General features: G+C 33.7%; 1 protein-coding gene across 20 annotated transcripts in view; it reads left to right on the forward strand.

Moving 5' to 3' along the window:
* The window catches only part of RBFOX1 (RNA binding fox-1 homolog 1), a 2,692,248-nt gene that overhangs the window by 231,660 nt on the left and 2,442,983 nt on the right, over window positions 1-17,605 (forward strand). The gene's annotated exons all lie outside the window — the stretch shown is intronic.

Genomic DNA, 17,605 nt, shown 5'->3' on the forward strand with positions numbered 1-17,605 from the left:
AGCGGCCTCTTTTAGTCCTGTGGCAATCAGATCTCTGATGAAAGTTTCATGTTGTGTCTTCTTTTTAAGCTCTTTGGAAAATTTTCAGAAGGGGGAAAGAAAGGTGTAAAGTTCATTGTGGTCCTTCCTTGTCCTGCATTATTGCCTTATAAATGGACCTGAGCCAGAGCTTTCTAATTATCCCAAAAATAGAGGTAGTGTTTCCAGTGAAATCCCTTAAGTTTTGTTCAGACAGTTCCTTTATGTTGAAGGAAGCATCATGTATAAAAGTAAAATGTATGGTAGCATGGTGGATGGATTGCTCAAAGCCTAGATAGCCTTAATCTCAACTTTTGACTTCATTTGAATAGTGCAGGAGCTCATTAATAATCTTCTCTGAAGAAGGTGGTTTTCATCTCTGAGAACCACCCCGCTTTAGTAAACACAGCTAGCCCAGAGAAAAGAGAATGAAATGAGCCAGAGCTATTCTCCCAATTTTACTAATCAGAAAACAGAAAAGTTAGAAGTGTTTACTTTCATTCCTGAAATTCAGTGGCTGAAAGGAGTTGTGTTACAGGGATTTCAGTGTTAGGGAGTGGTGCCCAAAAGAGTCTGCAGAAAAACAACTCTCCCCCCAACCAAAAATTAAACTTGAAATACAAAAATTAAAAGGAGAAATCAATAATATTGAAAGTAAAAAAACTATTGAATTAATGAGTAAAACCAAGAGTTGGTTTTATGAAAAAGCCAATAAAATAGATAAACCTTTGGTAAATCTGATCAGAAAAAAGAAAGAGGAAAATCAAATTGTTAGTCTTACAAATGAAAAGGGGGATCTTTCCACCAATGAAGAGGAAATTAGAGAAATAATAAGGAGTTACTTTGCCCAACTTTATGCCAATAAATTTGATAACTTAAGTGAAATGGATGACTTCCTCCAAAAATATAGGCTTCCTAGATTAACAGAGGAGGAGATAAATTGCTTAAATAGTCCCATTTCAGAAAAAAGAAATAGAACAAGCTATTAATCAACTCCCCAGGAAAAAATCCCCAGGACCAGATGGATTTACATGTGAATTCTACCAAACATTTAAAGAACAATTAGCCCCAATGCTATATAAACTATTTGAAAAAATAGGGGATGAAGGAGTCCTACCAAACTCCTTTTATGACACAGACATGGTACTGATACCTAAACCAGGTCGATCGAAAACTGAGAAAGAAAACTATAGACCAATTTCCTTAATGAATATTGATGCTAAAATCTTAAATAAGATATTAGCAAAAAGACTTCAGAAAATCATCCCCAGGATAATACACTATGATCAAGTAGGATTTATACCAGGAATGCAGGGCTGGTTTAATATTAGGAAAACTATTAGTATAATTGACCATATTAATAATCAAATTAATAAAAAACATATGATAATCTCAATAGATGCAGAAAAAGCATTTGACAAAATCCAACATCCATTCCTACTAAAAACTCTTGAGAGTATAGGAATAAATGGACTATTCCTTAGAATAATCAGGAGCATATATTTAAGACCGTCAGTAAGCATAATATGCAATAGAAACAAACTGCAACCTTTCCCAGTAAGATCAGGAGTGAAACAAGGTTGCCCAGTATCATCATTACTATTCAATATAGTACTAGAAACGCTAGCCTCGGCAATAAGAGCCGAGAAAGAGATTCAAGGAATTAGAGTAGGAAATGAGGAAATCAAACTATCACTCTTTGCAGATGACATGATGGTATACTTAGAGAACCCCAAAGACTCTGCTAAAAAGCTATTAGAAATAATTCAGAATTTCAGCAAAGTGGCAGGATACAAAATAAATCCACATAAATCCTCAGCATTTTTATATATCACCAACAAAATGCAACAGCAAGAGATATAAAGAGAAATTCCATTCCAAACAAATGTTGAGAGTATTAAGTATTTGGGAATCCATCTACCAAAGAATAGTCAGGAATTATATGAGAAGAATTACAAAACACTTGCCACAAAAATAAAGTCAGATTTAAATAATTGGAAAGACATTCAGTGCTCTTGGATAGGCCGAGCGAATATAATAAAGATGACAATACTCCCCAAACTAATCTATTTATTTAGTGCTATACCAATCAGACTCCCAAGAAACTATTTTCATGACCTAGAAAAAATAACAACAAAATTCATATGGAAGAATAAAAGGTCGAGAATTGCAAGGGAACTAATGAAAAAAAAAAGTCAGAGGAAGGTGGTCTAAGTGTACCTGATCTAAAGCTATATTATATAGCAGCAGTCACCAAAACCATTTGGTATTGGCTAAGAAATAGACCGGTCGATCAGTGGAACAGATTAGATACAAAGGACAAAAAAGGGTACATCTATAGCAATCTAGTCTTTGACAAACCCAAAGATACCAACATTTGGGATAAAAATTCATTATTTGGGAAAAACTGTTGGGAAAAGTGGAAATTAGTATGGCAGAAATTAGATATGGATCCACACTTAACACCATATACCAAGATGAGATCAAAATGGGTCCATGACTTAGGCATAAAGAATGAGATAATAAATAGAGTAGAGAAACAGAAAATAGTCTACCTCTCAGACCTGTGGAGGAGGAAGGAATTTATGACCAGAGGAGAACTAGAGATCATTATTGATCACAAAATAGAAGATTTTGATTACATCAAACTAAAAAGTTTCTGTACAAACAATACTAATGCAAACAAGATTAGAAGGGAAGTAACAAACTGGGAAAATATTTTTAAAAGTAAAGGTCCTGACAAAGGTGTCATTTCCAAAATATATAGAGAACTGACCCTAATTTATAAGAAATCAAACCATTCTCCAATTGATAAATGGTCAAAGGATATGAACAGACAATTCTCAGATGAAGAAATTAAAACTATTTCCACTCATATGAAAGAGTGTTCCAAATCACTACTGATCAGAGAAATGCAAATTAAGACAACTCTGAGATACCACTACACACCTGTCAGATTGGCTAAGATGACAGGAACAAATAATGATGAATGTTGGAGGGGATGTGGGAAAACTGGGACACTAATACATTGTTGGTGGAGTTGTGAAAGAATCCAGCCATTCTGGAGAGCAATTTGGAACTATGCCCAAAAAGTTATCAAACTGTGCATACCCTTTGACCCAGCATTGCTGCTATTGGGATTATATCCCAAAGAAATACTAAAGAGCAGAAAGGGACCTGTATGTGCCAAAATATTTGTGGCAGCTCTTTTTGTTGTAGCTAGAAACTGGAAGTTGAATGGATGCCCATCAATTGGAGAATGGTTGGGTAAATTATGGTATATGAAGGTTATGGAATATTATTGCTCTGTAACAAATGACCAGCATGAGGAATACAGAGAGGCTTGGAGAGACTTACATCAACTGATGCTGAGTGAAATGAATAGAACCAGAAAATCGCTGTACACTTCAATGTTTTATGAAGATGTATTCTGATGTAAGTGGATATCTTCAACATAAAGAAGATCCAACTCACTTCCAGTTGATCAATGATGGACAGAAATAACTACACTCAGAGAAGGAACACTGGGAGGTGAATGTAAATTGTTAGCACTACTGTCTATCTACCCAGGTTACTTATACCTTCGGAATCTAATACTTAATGTGCAACAAGAAAATGGTATTTGCACACATATATTGTATCTAGTAACACATGTAAAATGTATGGGATTGCCTGTCATCGGGGGGAGGGAGTGGAGGGAGGGGGGATAATTTGGAAAAATGAATGCAAGAGATAATATTGTAAAAAAAATTACTCATGCATATGTACTGTGGGAAAAAATTCTAAAAAAAAAAAAAAAAAAAGAAAAGAAAAACAACTCTCAAAGAGATCCTTCTGTCTTTTGGGGGAAGGTTAGCAATAGAATTCTTGAACTGAAAGAGATATCACAGGAACATAGATTTAGATCTAGAAGGGAAATCAGTGGTCTTCTAGTCCAGGCTTTAGTTTTCCCAGGTTAGAAACCTATGATAAAAAGAGGTTAAATAGATTGTCCAAGGTCACACAAAGAACAAGTGGAAAAGCAAGAGTTCAAGCCCAGATCTTTTGTCAGAGGTGGTCAGTAGTTAAATCTTTGGATTTGGAGTCAGGAAAACCTGAATTCAAATATGGCCTCAGACACTTACTAGTTGAATGACTGGGCGAATCACTCAATCTTCTGTCTTCCTAAGTTTCCTTTATTATAAAATGGGGATAATAATAGCACCTACTTCCCAAGATTCATGAGAGGGGCAAATGAGATATATTTATCATATTCTAGATACTTAAAATGTTTTTTCCTTCCTTTCTTTGTCTCTAAATAAAGTTCTCTTTTCATTTACCACATCATTCATTTTCCTCCCTTTTTCCTGCTACATTCCTGATAAGACATCATATAGTTACAAGTAATAGGAAACTCATTTTCTCAAGAAGGAACCCATGCCTTTTAAATACATTTTTAATTGTTAGGCTTTTTTTCTTATAATGAGCTGACATATAGTTGGATGCATAGCTTCCTGAATAAGTTCAACATTACATAAACTTAGAATCTCATAGATTTAAATCTGGAAGAGAGCTTAAAAGTCATTTTGTCTAAGCCTCTTATTATCCCAAGGAGTATATTGAAGCCCTGGGAGAGGAAGTAACATATGTAAGATCACACAGATAATAAATATTAGAGGCAGGATATGAACTTAGATGCTCTGCACTTTTTGCCACTGCATATAATATTGTACTACAGATGGACAGTGCATGGGATTCAGAATTGAATAGGAAGACAGAGGGATGGCTCATACTAGGGAAATTTTGTAGTGTATTGAGTGATTCAAAACTGCTCTCTGACACCAAAATTCATTTTATATTTTTATTTTCTTTCAATATCAGTGTTCTCTTATTAATTCTGCCAGGCTGAAAATCTTGGAACACAATAATTTCAAAAGATCCAAAGTGGTGGGAGATTAAAAGGGCAATAGAGAGAGATGCATAAAGAATTTTAGTATGCTCAGCATATTTTTCATAATAACTTGAAGATGAGAAATTACATAAAGGACATTCAAGGACATGCATTTCTGGAAAAGGAGGTAGGTTGGGCATTAATCTAGAGTGAAGGATAAGAGATGGACAGCACCAATTTCCATGAAATACTGAAAATTCAATGGAAGTTCTCTAATACAAAAAAAAACGAAAATTCACATAGGAAGAGAAGGATTTTGATCTGCATGAGTGGAAGACATGGATAATATCACTTATCAATTGCTATTTGAAACTGACTTTGCTTCCCTATTAACTTACACCCGTTTACTTCTAGTTCTTCCCTCCAGGGCCAAACAGAACAAACATATTATCTTTTTCACAGTATAATCTTAGAGATCTTTAGTCTCAGTTCTGCTACTGTCTAATCATTCAACCTTGGGCAAATTATTGTACCTTTATAGATCTCAGTTTCTTCATCAAATGAACCTGATAATCTAAGGTCCCTTGCAGTCCTAAAATTATATGATTTAAAGATTTCTGCCAGGTCCCTGCTCAGGTTTTTTTTTTCCTTAGCCCATGCTTTCTTAGCAGCCACAGCTCCAGAAGACTCAGAAAATAAATTTCTTGATGTCAAAACCCTTGGAACTATCATGTTGTTCAAAATAATAAAAATAAAGTATTTTATTAGTAGAAACAGCATTAAGAAGACACTTTTGCATCTGCTTTGTCACTGTAGCCTTAGGATCATTGGACCTTTCCATCTGGCTTGTAGCTGAAACCTCCTCTATATATTATCTCTCCCATTAAAGTGGGAGTTTCTTGAGAACAGAAATTTTCTCTGGTTTTCTATTTGTATACCTAGCACTTTTAGTATAATGCTCTGCACATAAAATATGCTTAATAGATTTAAATAAACTTATTCATTTAGATTGATATAACAAAGACTAAGTCATTTCTTTTTATTGATCTTCATATTGTGAAGTTCACTCTCTTCACCAACTGTGTAATTCTCTGCACTCACTCCTGTTTGCCCAAGACCCTTCTAAAATGTGTCATTTTCACTGGAAATAACATTCCAAAAGTGAGGCCATGTGGTATGTATTTTTTTTTAATTTAATTTTTTATTATTACAGCTTTTTATTTACAAAACATAGGCATGGATAATTTTTCAACATTGACTCTTGCAAAACCTTCTCTTCCAACTTTTCCCATCCTTCCCCCCCATCTCCTCCCCTAGTCCAATAAATGTTAAATATGTTAAAATATATGTTAAATACAGTACATGTATACATATTGATATAGTTATCTTGCTGCGTAAGGATCTAAAAAGAAAGAAATAACCTGAGAAGGAAAACAAAAATGTAAGCAAACAATAACAGAAAGAGTGGAAATGCTATGTTGTGGTCCACACTCATTTCCCATATTTTTATCTCTGGGTGTAGCTGATTTTCTTCATTACTGAACAATTGGAACTGGTTTCAATCATCTCATTGTTGAAAAGAGCCACATCCATAAGAGTTAATCATCATATAATTTTGTTGTTGCTATGTATAATAATCTCCTGGTTCTGCTTATTACACTTAGGATCAAGTCATGTGAGTCTCTCCAAGCCTTCCTGAAATCATCCTGCTGGTCATTTCTTATGGAACAATAATATTCCATAACATTCATATACCACAATTTATTCAGCCATTCTCCAATTGATGGGCATCCATTCAATGTCTAGTTTCTAGCTACTACAAAAAAGGCTGCCACAAACATTTTTGCATATGTGGGACCCTTTCCCTTCTTTAAAATCTCTTTGGGATATGGGCCCAGAAGTAACACTGATGGATTAAAGGGTATGCACAATTTGATAACTTTTTAAGCATAATTCCAAATTGCACTCCAGAATGGTTGTACTCATTCACAATTCCATCAATAATATATCAGTGTCCCAGTTTTCCTATATTCCCTCCAACATTCGTCATTATCTTTTCCTGTCATCTTAGCTATTCTGAGAGATGTGTAGTGCTATTGTATTAATTTGCATTTCTCTGATAAATAATATTTTGGAACACCTTTTCATATGACTAGAAAGTTTTAAGTTCTTCATCTGAAAATTGTCTGTTCATATCCTTTGACCATTTATCAATTGAAAAATGGCTTGATTTCTTAAAATTTGAGTCAATTATCTCTATATTTTGGAAATGAGGCCTTTATCAGAACCTTTGAATGTAAAAATGTTTTCCCAGTTTATTGTTTCCCTTTCTATCTTGTCTGCATTAGTTCTGATTGTACAAAAACGTTTTAACTTAATATAATTGAAAATTTCTATTTTTTGATCAATAATGATCTCTAGTTCTTCTTTGGTCACAAATTCCTTCCTCCTCTACAGGTCTGAGAGGTTAACTATCCTATGTTCTTCTAGTTTATTTATAAAATCATTCTTTATGCCTAAATCATGAAAATATTTTGACTTTATCTTGGTATATGGTTTTAAGTGTGGTTCAGTGCCTAGTTTCTGCCATACTAGTTTCCAATTTTCCCAGCAGTTTTGTCACATAGTGAATTCTTATCCCCAAATCTGGGGTCTTTGGGTTTGATTATTTTGTCCTGTGAATCTAACCTATTCCACTGGTCAATTAGTCTATTTTTAGCTAGTACCAAATAGTTTTGATTACCACTGTTTTATAATATAGTTTTAGATCTGGTACAGTTAGGCCTCCTTCATTTGATTTTTTTTTTGTTAGTTCCCTTGAAATTCCTGACCTTTTGTTCCTCAAGATGAATTTTGTTGTTATTTTTTCCAGGTCAGTAAGATAGTTGTATAGGAGTTTGATTGGTGTAGCACTAAATAAATAGATTAGTATAGGTAGTATTGTCATCTTTATTATATTTGATTGACCCATCCAAGGACAGTTAATATTTTTCCAATTGTTTAAATCTGACTTTATTTGTGTGGAAAGTGTTTTGTATATTTGCTCATATAGTTCCTGACTTTCCCTTGGCAGATAGATTCCCAAATATTTTATATCATTGACAGTTATTTTAAATGGAAGTTCTCTTTTTATCTCTTGCTGTTGGATTTTGTTAGTGATGTATAAAAATGCTGGTGATTTATATGGACTCATTTTGTATCCTGCAACTTTGCTAAAGTTATGGATTACTTCTAATAGCTTTTTAGTAGAATCTCTAGAGTTCTCTAAGTATATCTTCATATCATCTGCAAAGAGTGATAATTTGGTTTCCTCATTACCTACTCTAATTCCTTTAATCTCTTTTTCATCTCTTATTGCCAAAGCTAGCATTTCTAATACAATATTGAACAGTAGTGGTGATAGTGGACAACCTTGTTTCACTCCTAATCTTATTGGGAATGGTTCCAGTTTATCCTCATTACATATAATGCTTACTGATGGTTTTGAATAGATGCTACTAACTATTTTAAGAAAAAAGTCCATTTATTCCTATACTCTCTAGTGTTTTTTTTAATAGAAATGGGTGTTGGATTTTATCAAATGCTTTTTCTGCATATATTGAGATGATCATATGGTTTTTGCTAATTTGGTTATATTATGCTAATAGTTTTTCTAATATTGAATCAGCCCTGCATTCCTGGTATAAATCCTACTTGGTCATGGTATATTATCCTGGGGATGATTTTCTGTAATCTCTGTGCTAATATTTCATGTAAAATTTTTGCATCAATCTTCATTAGGGAGAATGGTCTATGATTTTCCATCTCTGTTTTCATCCTACCTGGTTTAAATATCAGTATCATGTTTGTGTCATAAAAGGAACTTGGTAGGACTCCTTCATTTCTTATTTATATAGTATTGGGGTTAATTGTTCTTTAAATGTTTGGTAGAATTCACATGTAAATCCATCTGCTCCTGGGGATTTTTTCTTAGGGAGTTGATTAATAGCTTGTTCTATTTCCTTTTCTAAGATAGGACAGTTTAAGCAATTTACTTCCTCCTCTGTTAATCTGGATAACCTATATTTTTGTAAGTATTCATCCATTTCACTAAGGTTATCAAATTTATTGGCATAAAGTTGGGCAAAGTAACTTCTAATTATTGGTCTAATTTCCTTTCTATTAGTGGAAAGTTTTCCCTTTTCATTTTTAAGACTATCAATTTGATTTTCCTCTTTCCTGTTTTTAAGCAATAAATGGAATTCACCTGTTAATTGAATGTCCATCTTCTTTCCTGGAAGAAAATGCTCAGTTTAGCTGGGTAGGTTATTCTTGGCTATATTCCAAGTTCCTTTGCCTTTCAGAATATCAGATTCCAGGCCTTTTGATCCTGTAATGTGGAAGTTCCTAGATCCTGAGTGATCCTTATTGTGGCTCCATGGTATTTGAATTGTTTTTTCTGGCTGCTTGTAATATTTTTCCTTGGTCTGATATTTAGTCACAATATTCCTTAGAATTTTAATTTTGGGATCTCTGTCAGGAGGTGTACGATGAATTATTTCAATGACTATTTTACCTTCTGATTCTATGACATCTGGGCAGTTTTTCTTTGATTTCCTGAAAAAATAATGTTTATTTATCATGATTTTCAAGGAGTCCAATAATCCTTAGATTATTTCTCCTAGATCTATTTTCAAAGTCTGTTGTTTTCCCAAGCAGATATTTAACTTTTTTTCTATTTTTTCAGTTTTTTGGTTTTGCTTGACTGATTTTGATGTCTCTTCTAGTCATTCATTTCCATTTGTTCAATTCTGATTTTTAATAATTATTTTCTTCAATTACTTTTTTTACTTCTTTTTGAAATTGTCCAATTGAGTTTTTAAATGAGTTGTTTTGTTCTATGGAAATTTTTTCCATTTCGCAAATTTTTTAAAGGAGTTATTTTCTTTTTCCATTTCATGAATTCTGTTTTCCTGGGAGTTTTTTTACCTTTTCCATTTCATATTTCAGGGAGTTGTTTCCTTTTTCCACTTTATCAAATCTTTCTTTTAATGAGTTATATGCCTTTTCTAAGCCCTCTTGCAGAGTTTTCGTTTCCTTACTCCATTTTTTCTTCTAGCTCTCTTTTAAGATCCTTTTTAATTTCTTCTAGGAGGATCTTATGTGGTGGAGACTAAGTTATATCACTTTTTGTGACTTCATCTAGAGACAATCTGTTTTTAGTCTCCTCAGGATTTGAAATCTGTTCCCTTTCACTATAGTTAGGGCTTGCTTTGCCTTTTTACTCATTAAAAAAATGATATCTGCTTTTAGGTCAAGGAGGTTCCAAGATTTCTTTACAGACACCAGGAAGCAGCAGTGGCTGTGCTGGAATAGGGCTGAGTTATTCCTGGTGCTGGGAAGGTGTGTCCAGGTCCTGTAAGACTGGTGCTTTGGGGTTCTCTTTACCATTTTTGTTTGTGTTGGATATTTCTTCTTCTCTGCTGATCTACTGGCTTGTAACCAGGGAAGAATAGCCAACACTGTGGTAGAGTCTTCCCCATAGATTCTCCACCCTGCTCCTGTCTGCTCAGCATGCTAGCCTCAGTGAATATGCCTTGCCTTCTCCCAAGGCCACTCCCGATCAAAATAGACCCTTTATGGTGATCTTTGAAATTATCTTCTGCTGGCAATTTGCTGCACTCCCAATATTGGTGAATTCTGTCAGTCTAGCACTATTTCAGAGGCTAAATTTTGTATTTAGTATGAGGATTGTAGGAGAGCTTAGAAAGAAGCGTGTGTCCTCTCTGCCATCTTGGCTCTGCCACCAGCCATGTAGTAAAATACACACACACACACAGACACACACACAAAAATTATCTTTATAGTATAAGGATCTTGGTTCAGATCTTATTTTAAACACTTATTACTTGTAAGTCTTTGGGATATCCCTTGATCTCTCTGGGCCTGTATTTTTCTCATCTGATAAAAGGAGGAAGTTGAGAAAGATGGCCTCTGAGGTCCTTTTTCACTCTAATTCTTTGATCCTTTGTGATCTGAATAGGATAGGGGAATAGCAGAACTATCACTTCCCTTATTATGAACACTATATTTCTGTTACTGTAGAGTAAGATCACATTAATTTTTTTTCATTTCTACCTCTCCCCAAACCATTTCCTAGACACATAACTCCTGTTTTTACTTACACAGTAGAGCTTTTGAACCTCAATCATGACTTTATATTGATCTCAATTTAGTTTCATCTTAATAGTTTCAATTCTTCATTCTAGTCCATGAGGATCTTTTAGAATCTCTATTTTCTGATCCAGAGGACTCCCACCTTCATTTTATTGCAAGATTTGATAAATGTTATAAGTGGATCAAGCATAGACTTCAGCAATCTTCTATTGGAGTATTCCCATTAGTTTTACATTCATTTATCAGTCAATACTCTTTGAGTACAGTAGATCAATCATGTTGAACCTCATTAAATATATTATTATCCAGTATATATCCTCCAGCCTAGTTTCATGAGAGACTTTGCCAAATGTCTTGTTGAAATCTATACCACCTTAATGGTATTTTCTAATTTGCCAGTCTAGTAAACCTGTCCAAAAAAGGAAGTGAGATCAGTCTTGTATAAACTCTCTGTAATGAATTTATGTTGGTCTTACTAGATCCATTTGCTAGGTACTAGGATTGTAAATATAAATAAAAGATAGTACCTATCCTTAAATAACTTATATTTTAATGAGGGAAGACAAAACATGAGAAAAGCTGAAAAGTAGTGGTGAGAAGGTAAGGAGGAAGAAAAGTTTACTGCAGAGGCAAGGTAGAGAAATACTAAGAATCAGAAGGTGGGAGAGAAATGAAAAAGTAATCATGGGTAATTTGGGCACTTTCTCAAACAGAGAGTCCAAAGAGGAATTCACCAATTACACTAAAATGAAGGGATCTTCTAAACTGAGAAGGCTGCAAGAGGAATGGTGTAGAATTCCAGATAGTAAGGAGCAGAGCTTGCAGAAGATTTCTTTCTTCTCTTTAGTACTCAACCTATCTCTTTAATTATCAATTTTAAAATTTTACCATGACTCAATACCAGCTCCTTGGTCTGTTGTTTAATATATCTCTCTTCCTCCATTTTTGAAAATTAGGATTTATTTCTGAATGTGGGCATTATCTATATTTCCCCAACACCCATCAACTTTTTCCATTATCTTGGAATTTTGTTTAGGCCATTTAGAGCAGATTATTTAGATTCATTGAGGCTGATGAAATACTTTCTTAGCATTTCCTCATTTACTTTTGAGTTTTTTTTAATAAATTTTGTTCTTTTCTATATAACGGCATTCTCATTCATAGAGATAATGGAAGTTGGGTAATTCTCCTTCCTTAGCAGGGGTCCTATGTCTTCTCTATTGGTCCTCTTCCTTTTCCTATAATAGTAGCTAAGAACTATGATCTTTAGCATTTATTATAGATTTCACTTCAGACCATTTTAGTTTCTTTTAACCTACTTTTTTAAACATCATGTTACTACTTTGAATTCACCCTTAGTTACTCATTTTCCCTTTCATCTCTTAAAAGTCTAAGTATTTTGGATGGTTTCCCTATATTCACTTTACCTTAGTCTCTTAAGGTACCTCTCCCTTGACTTCTTCATTGGAATAATTTCAGGCATTATTATTAGACTTCAATTCTTGAAAGCTTCCTATCTTTCTTGAGCTTATTTCCCTATAAGAATCTCAGACCACAAGATTCTATCCAAATTCTGAATTGTTTCTAATCTGTTTTCCATTTGATGGAGAATATTGTAATGTGTATAGTATACCCCAAGCCCCCATATCTATGTTGATTCCTTAAGTGCTACAGATGCCTAAGTTTTTTAACATTTTTACTTCACCAAACAGTTCCTCTCTATTGGCCAGAATCATAAAGTATAACAGGATGCTTATTGTTTCCTATAAATTCTATGAGATGAAATTACAAATAAGGCAAATCGTTGTCTTGTCCTACTAAGGTCCAACATATGCTGCTAGATTAGATAATTCCTTCTTGAGACCATGATATCCAAGTTAGAGGGGATTGCCAAGAATAAACTCATGAGTCAGGCCAGTTCCATAGCAAAGTATGGGAACTAAGATGTGAAATCTGAAGCTGGCAGGAAGGCCAAATGGCAATTCAAATGGCAAATCTAAACACAACTAAACAGCTAGAATTTAGAAAGTGCTAGAGAGTTGATTATTTCTCCAACTCAGTCTGGTTCTGCAAAGTGTGCTTCCTTTTGTTGCAGCAGTTTGCATCCTCCTGCCTCATCACTACTACCTGCTTATCATAACAGGTACTTTAGCAGAGTGGAATGATAGTTTGATTTATTGTTAATCTGAGACTTTATGGAGATGTTATTGCCTGAGGTAGGAGAGACTGAATTATAACTAGATATAATAGGGATGTGGAGGGATGGCCCTTGTGTAGCAATTGATAGGCTATTTGTCTCATTCAAATCAACATACAATCTTTGAGTTTCATTTTCTTTCCTTTCACATAGAAGATAGTTGGATAACTATTGTTAGACATAGCTGAGTTCAGAATTGTTCTTTAGATAGTCTAAAAATAGAATAACTGGCAAATCCAAATAACCATTTAGTTAAAATTGTTCAGAAAAACCATTCTTTTCTATTTCCTTTGGGTTTCCTGATTCAATTAAATAAAGCTTTGTGTTGATAAAATACAAAGTTTATATATGATATGGTGTTTGTCCTCATGGATAAGTAGTTCAGGTTGGCTTTAAGATATAATATATGGAAGGGATATAAGATAAAGATAAAAAGGTACCAATTTGTGCTGGGTTTGGATGTGTCAACTTAATTTTTTGGACAATAAAGAACCTTGCACGATTTTGAGCAGAAGAATGAAGTGACTAGATTTGTATATAGATCCAGTAGCTCTTTATCAGAGATTGGGATTGTAGTTTTTTACTTTGTAATATGAGCATCTGTGGTATAACAAGTGCTTAATGAATGGTTGTTGATACAAGTTGATCAGTCTTCTGAAATGACTATTTGGTGAAGGAAGCTGACACTGTAGATAACTTAGAAAACTAATACACAGGATCATAGATTGAAAGCTGGAAGGTACTTTAGAAGTAACTGAGTTCACCTCCTTCCTTTATTTGAGGATGAGAAAGAAAGTGCTAGAGAGTTGATTATTTCTCCAACTCAGTCTGGTTCTGCAAAGTGTGCTTCCTTCATAAAGACAATAAGTGTCTGAGACAGATTTTGAATTCAGGTCTTCTTTACTCCCAGGACCTCCTATTTGCTTTCTAATTGTGTGAAAACAAGAGATGTAGGGCACTGAAGGAAAGTAAACTTAATAATTATGTGTTTTGAGAATCTGGGACTAAGAGAATTAGCATAATCTTATATTATACTCCTGTAAAGGAAGGGGTTTTCTCCTTTTATAGGAATGTTCCCAGCTGTTAGTTTAAGGAGGAGCTGGTAGAAAAGGGATAGTACAGGTTATATTTCCTGGTAATAAAGTGATAACCTCTCCTTAGGACTGATTGGGCATTTATTTACATGGTCTTGCCCAGACATGGATAGGCAGTCATGTTTGTTGCCTATTTTTCACAGATATAAAGGGAAAGACTGAAAAGCAAGCCCAGATATAGAATATGGGTTGGGAAAAGTAGCTGTGTAAAGAGCAGAAAGCGCTACATACCCTGTCAATTAAAAGAAAATTGTTTATCCTCCAAGCCTCAAAACACATCTACTCAAGTCATTCCCTCCTAACAAATGGGAAAGTTGATGCCTTGTGATTAGTAAATCACTAGATTTACTTGAGTTTAACAAGGCTTTTTGGCAGAAATTGAAAGTGAAATCATTCATTCAGCAAGTATTTATTGAGCTCTTGCTATGTGCATAGCACTGTGTGAACTCTGCTATTAGGAGCAAGCTATAACTACAACTCAAAGCCATCATCTCTATGGGCACCTGGATCAGCATGTGCCACCTTCTTTCCTAGCTGTGTCTTCAGGGCTCAATCTCAGTAGTACCTGTGCTCACTTCAAATAGGAGCTGAAGCTAAAATAATTTTTGGTACCCGCGTTAAAGGAATTTTTGCACGTGTTAAATGCTGCTCTTCTCTACTAATCACCTTTGCTTTGAGTTCTTGAAAAAGCCATCAAATTGGGTGCTCTATCCATTTTTAAAAAATAACTTCTTCATACTCTTTTTTATTGGGATTTTTCTTGGAAACAATTGCTAAGTAGTGCATGATTTTCTAGAGCAACATCTATTTCTCTACTTTATAAATGCAACAGAATGTTTAGAAGAATAGTCCTCAGAACAGAAAAGGAAACTCCCTCCTTCATGTGACAGAGGAGATACTTCTGTCCCCAAATCTTCTTCGCAGTAATACTTGGAATTCCATTAGCAATTAATTCCTTGGGTTCACTATTGGATCCTTCTGCTCTTCTTTTTAATAAAATAATTTTTATTGATGTCTTGTTTTTTAATCTCACAATTTTTCCTATTATCCTTCTCCTATTCTCAGAAAACTTCTTGTTTAACAAATAATATTTTTAAAAGAAAAGGTAAAAAGGAAAATTAGTATAATCAATTAGTACATGAAAAAATTCTGAAAATGTGTATAATGTACAAATATATGCACCCCTTACTTATGAACCTCCCCCTGCTGTAAAGAGAACCAGAGGGTATTTAGCTATCTCTTCTTGAGAGCCATGCTTATCTTTTGGAATTCTGCAGCATTCACATTTGACTGTGTTTGTAATCCTTTCCATTTTCGTTGTTATAGTCATTGGGTATATTCCTTCAGAATCAGTTTTTGTAGATTTCTCCATGCTTCTCTCTCCATAGCATTAATCATTTCTTACAGCATATTAATATTCTATTACATTTATGTGCCACAATTTGTTTAGCTGTTCCTCATTTGATGAGCAACTGTTTGTTTCCAATTATTTTCTATAACAAAAAATGCTGCTATAAATATTTTGGTATATAGAGGGAATTGTTTGTTTTGTTTTGTTTTTGTTTTTTAATCAATAGCCTCCTCAGGTCATAAACCTAGTAATGCAATCTCTGGGTCAAATGGTATGGACATTTGCATCACTTTATTTGCATAACTCTAAATTGTTTTCCAGAATGGTGGTATTGCTTCACAGCTTCACCAGCAATGCACCAGTGCACTTCCACTTTCACAAATCATCCAGCATTTGGTATAACTATCTTTTATCATCTTTGATAAAATTTATAGGGTATGATGTCTTGATTTGCATTTCTCTTTATATTAGTCATTTTATTAGTTTGAAATTCTTTTTAGAACTATTTCTTCCTATCTTTTGACCATTCAGTTGTCAGGAGGAATGAATTTTATATAAACATATGTTTATGTATGTGTATCTCTGTCTCTCTCTGTGTGTGTATGTCTCTTTCTCTCTTATTCCCTACCTACTTACAGATCAATCAATCTAATGTTTATTTATTTTGGATTCCAACCTCTTTTTAAAATAGTAGTAATTTATTTTTCCCAATTGCATGTTGATAGATAGTTTTCAACATTCACTTTTGGAAGATTTGAGTTTCAAATTTTTTTCTCCCTCCCTTCCTTTCTCATCCCTTCCCAAGACATTAAGCTATCTTATATAGCTTATATATGTACAACTATTTTAAATATTTTCCAATTAGTCATGTTGTAAAAGAAAAATCAGAACAAAAGGGAAAAATCATAGGAAAGAAAAATAAAAAGGGTAAAAATAGTATGCTTTTATCTGTTCAGTCTTCATAGTTCTTTTTTCTGGATGCAAATGACATTTTTTATTCCAATTCTATTGAAATTGTCTTAAATCATTGAATTGCTGAGAAGAGCTAAGCCTGTCATGGTTGATCATTAATCAGTTTTGCTGTTACTGTATACAATGTTCTCATGGTTCTGCTCATTTCATTCAGCATCTAAGTCTCTCAAGATTTTTTCTGAACCTGCTCATAATCATTTCTTATAGAACAATAGTATTCCATTACATTCAAATACTACAACTTATTTTAAAATGATAATAATTTTTTCAAAATACATACAAAGATAGTTTTCAACATTAAATTTTGCTAAAACTTGTGTTCCAAGCTTTTCTCCCTCCCTCCTTCCCTAGAGAGCAAGTAATCCAATATAGGCTAAACTTGTGCAATTCTTCTAAACATATTTCTACATTTATCATGCTGCACAAGAAAAATCAGATAAAAAAGAAAAAATGATAGAAAAAAAACAATATTGAATTATAGTGGTGATAATGGACATCTTTGTTTCACCCCTGATTTTATTGGGAATGCTTCTTGCTTATTGGATACTAAACTCTTACTAGAAAAATTCAACACAAAGATTTTTTTTTCTCATTTGACCATTTATCTTCTTATTTTAGATACATTAATTCTGTTTCTGCAAAAACTTTTCAGGTTCCTATAATCAAAGCAATATGTCCTGTATAATTATCTGTGGACTCCATTTCTTTTAAAGGGAAGAATATAGCTGTTAAAAACACCAAAATGACTTATCTGGAAGCTGATTTGGGGCTAGAACTCTAATAACTAGATTCTGCCCTCTACTTTTGAAACTCATGTATTTGGTTTTTTTTTTTTTGGAATTCTCTATCCAAAAGCTTTATTTATAGTTTTCTAGAGTTAAACAACTAGTAACTTTTCCTTATTTATTGTTAGTGGCCAAATAAAATTATTTAAAACATATATGCCA

This window comes from Sminthopsis crassicaudata, chromosome 1 (genome assembly GCF_048593235.1).
Source record: "Sminthopsis crassicaudata isolate SCR6 chromosome 1, ASM4859323v1, whole genome shotgun sequence".
Classification (NCBI taxonomy): domain Eukaryota; kingdom Metazoa; phylum Chordata; class Mammalia; order Dasyuromorphia; family Dasyuridae; genus Sminthopsis; species Sminthopsis crassicaudata.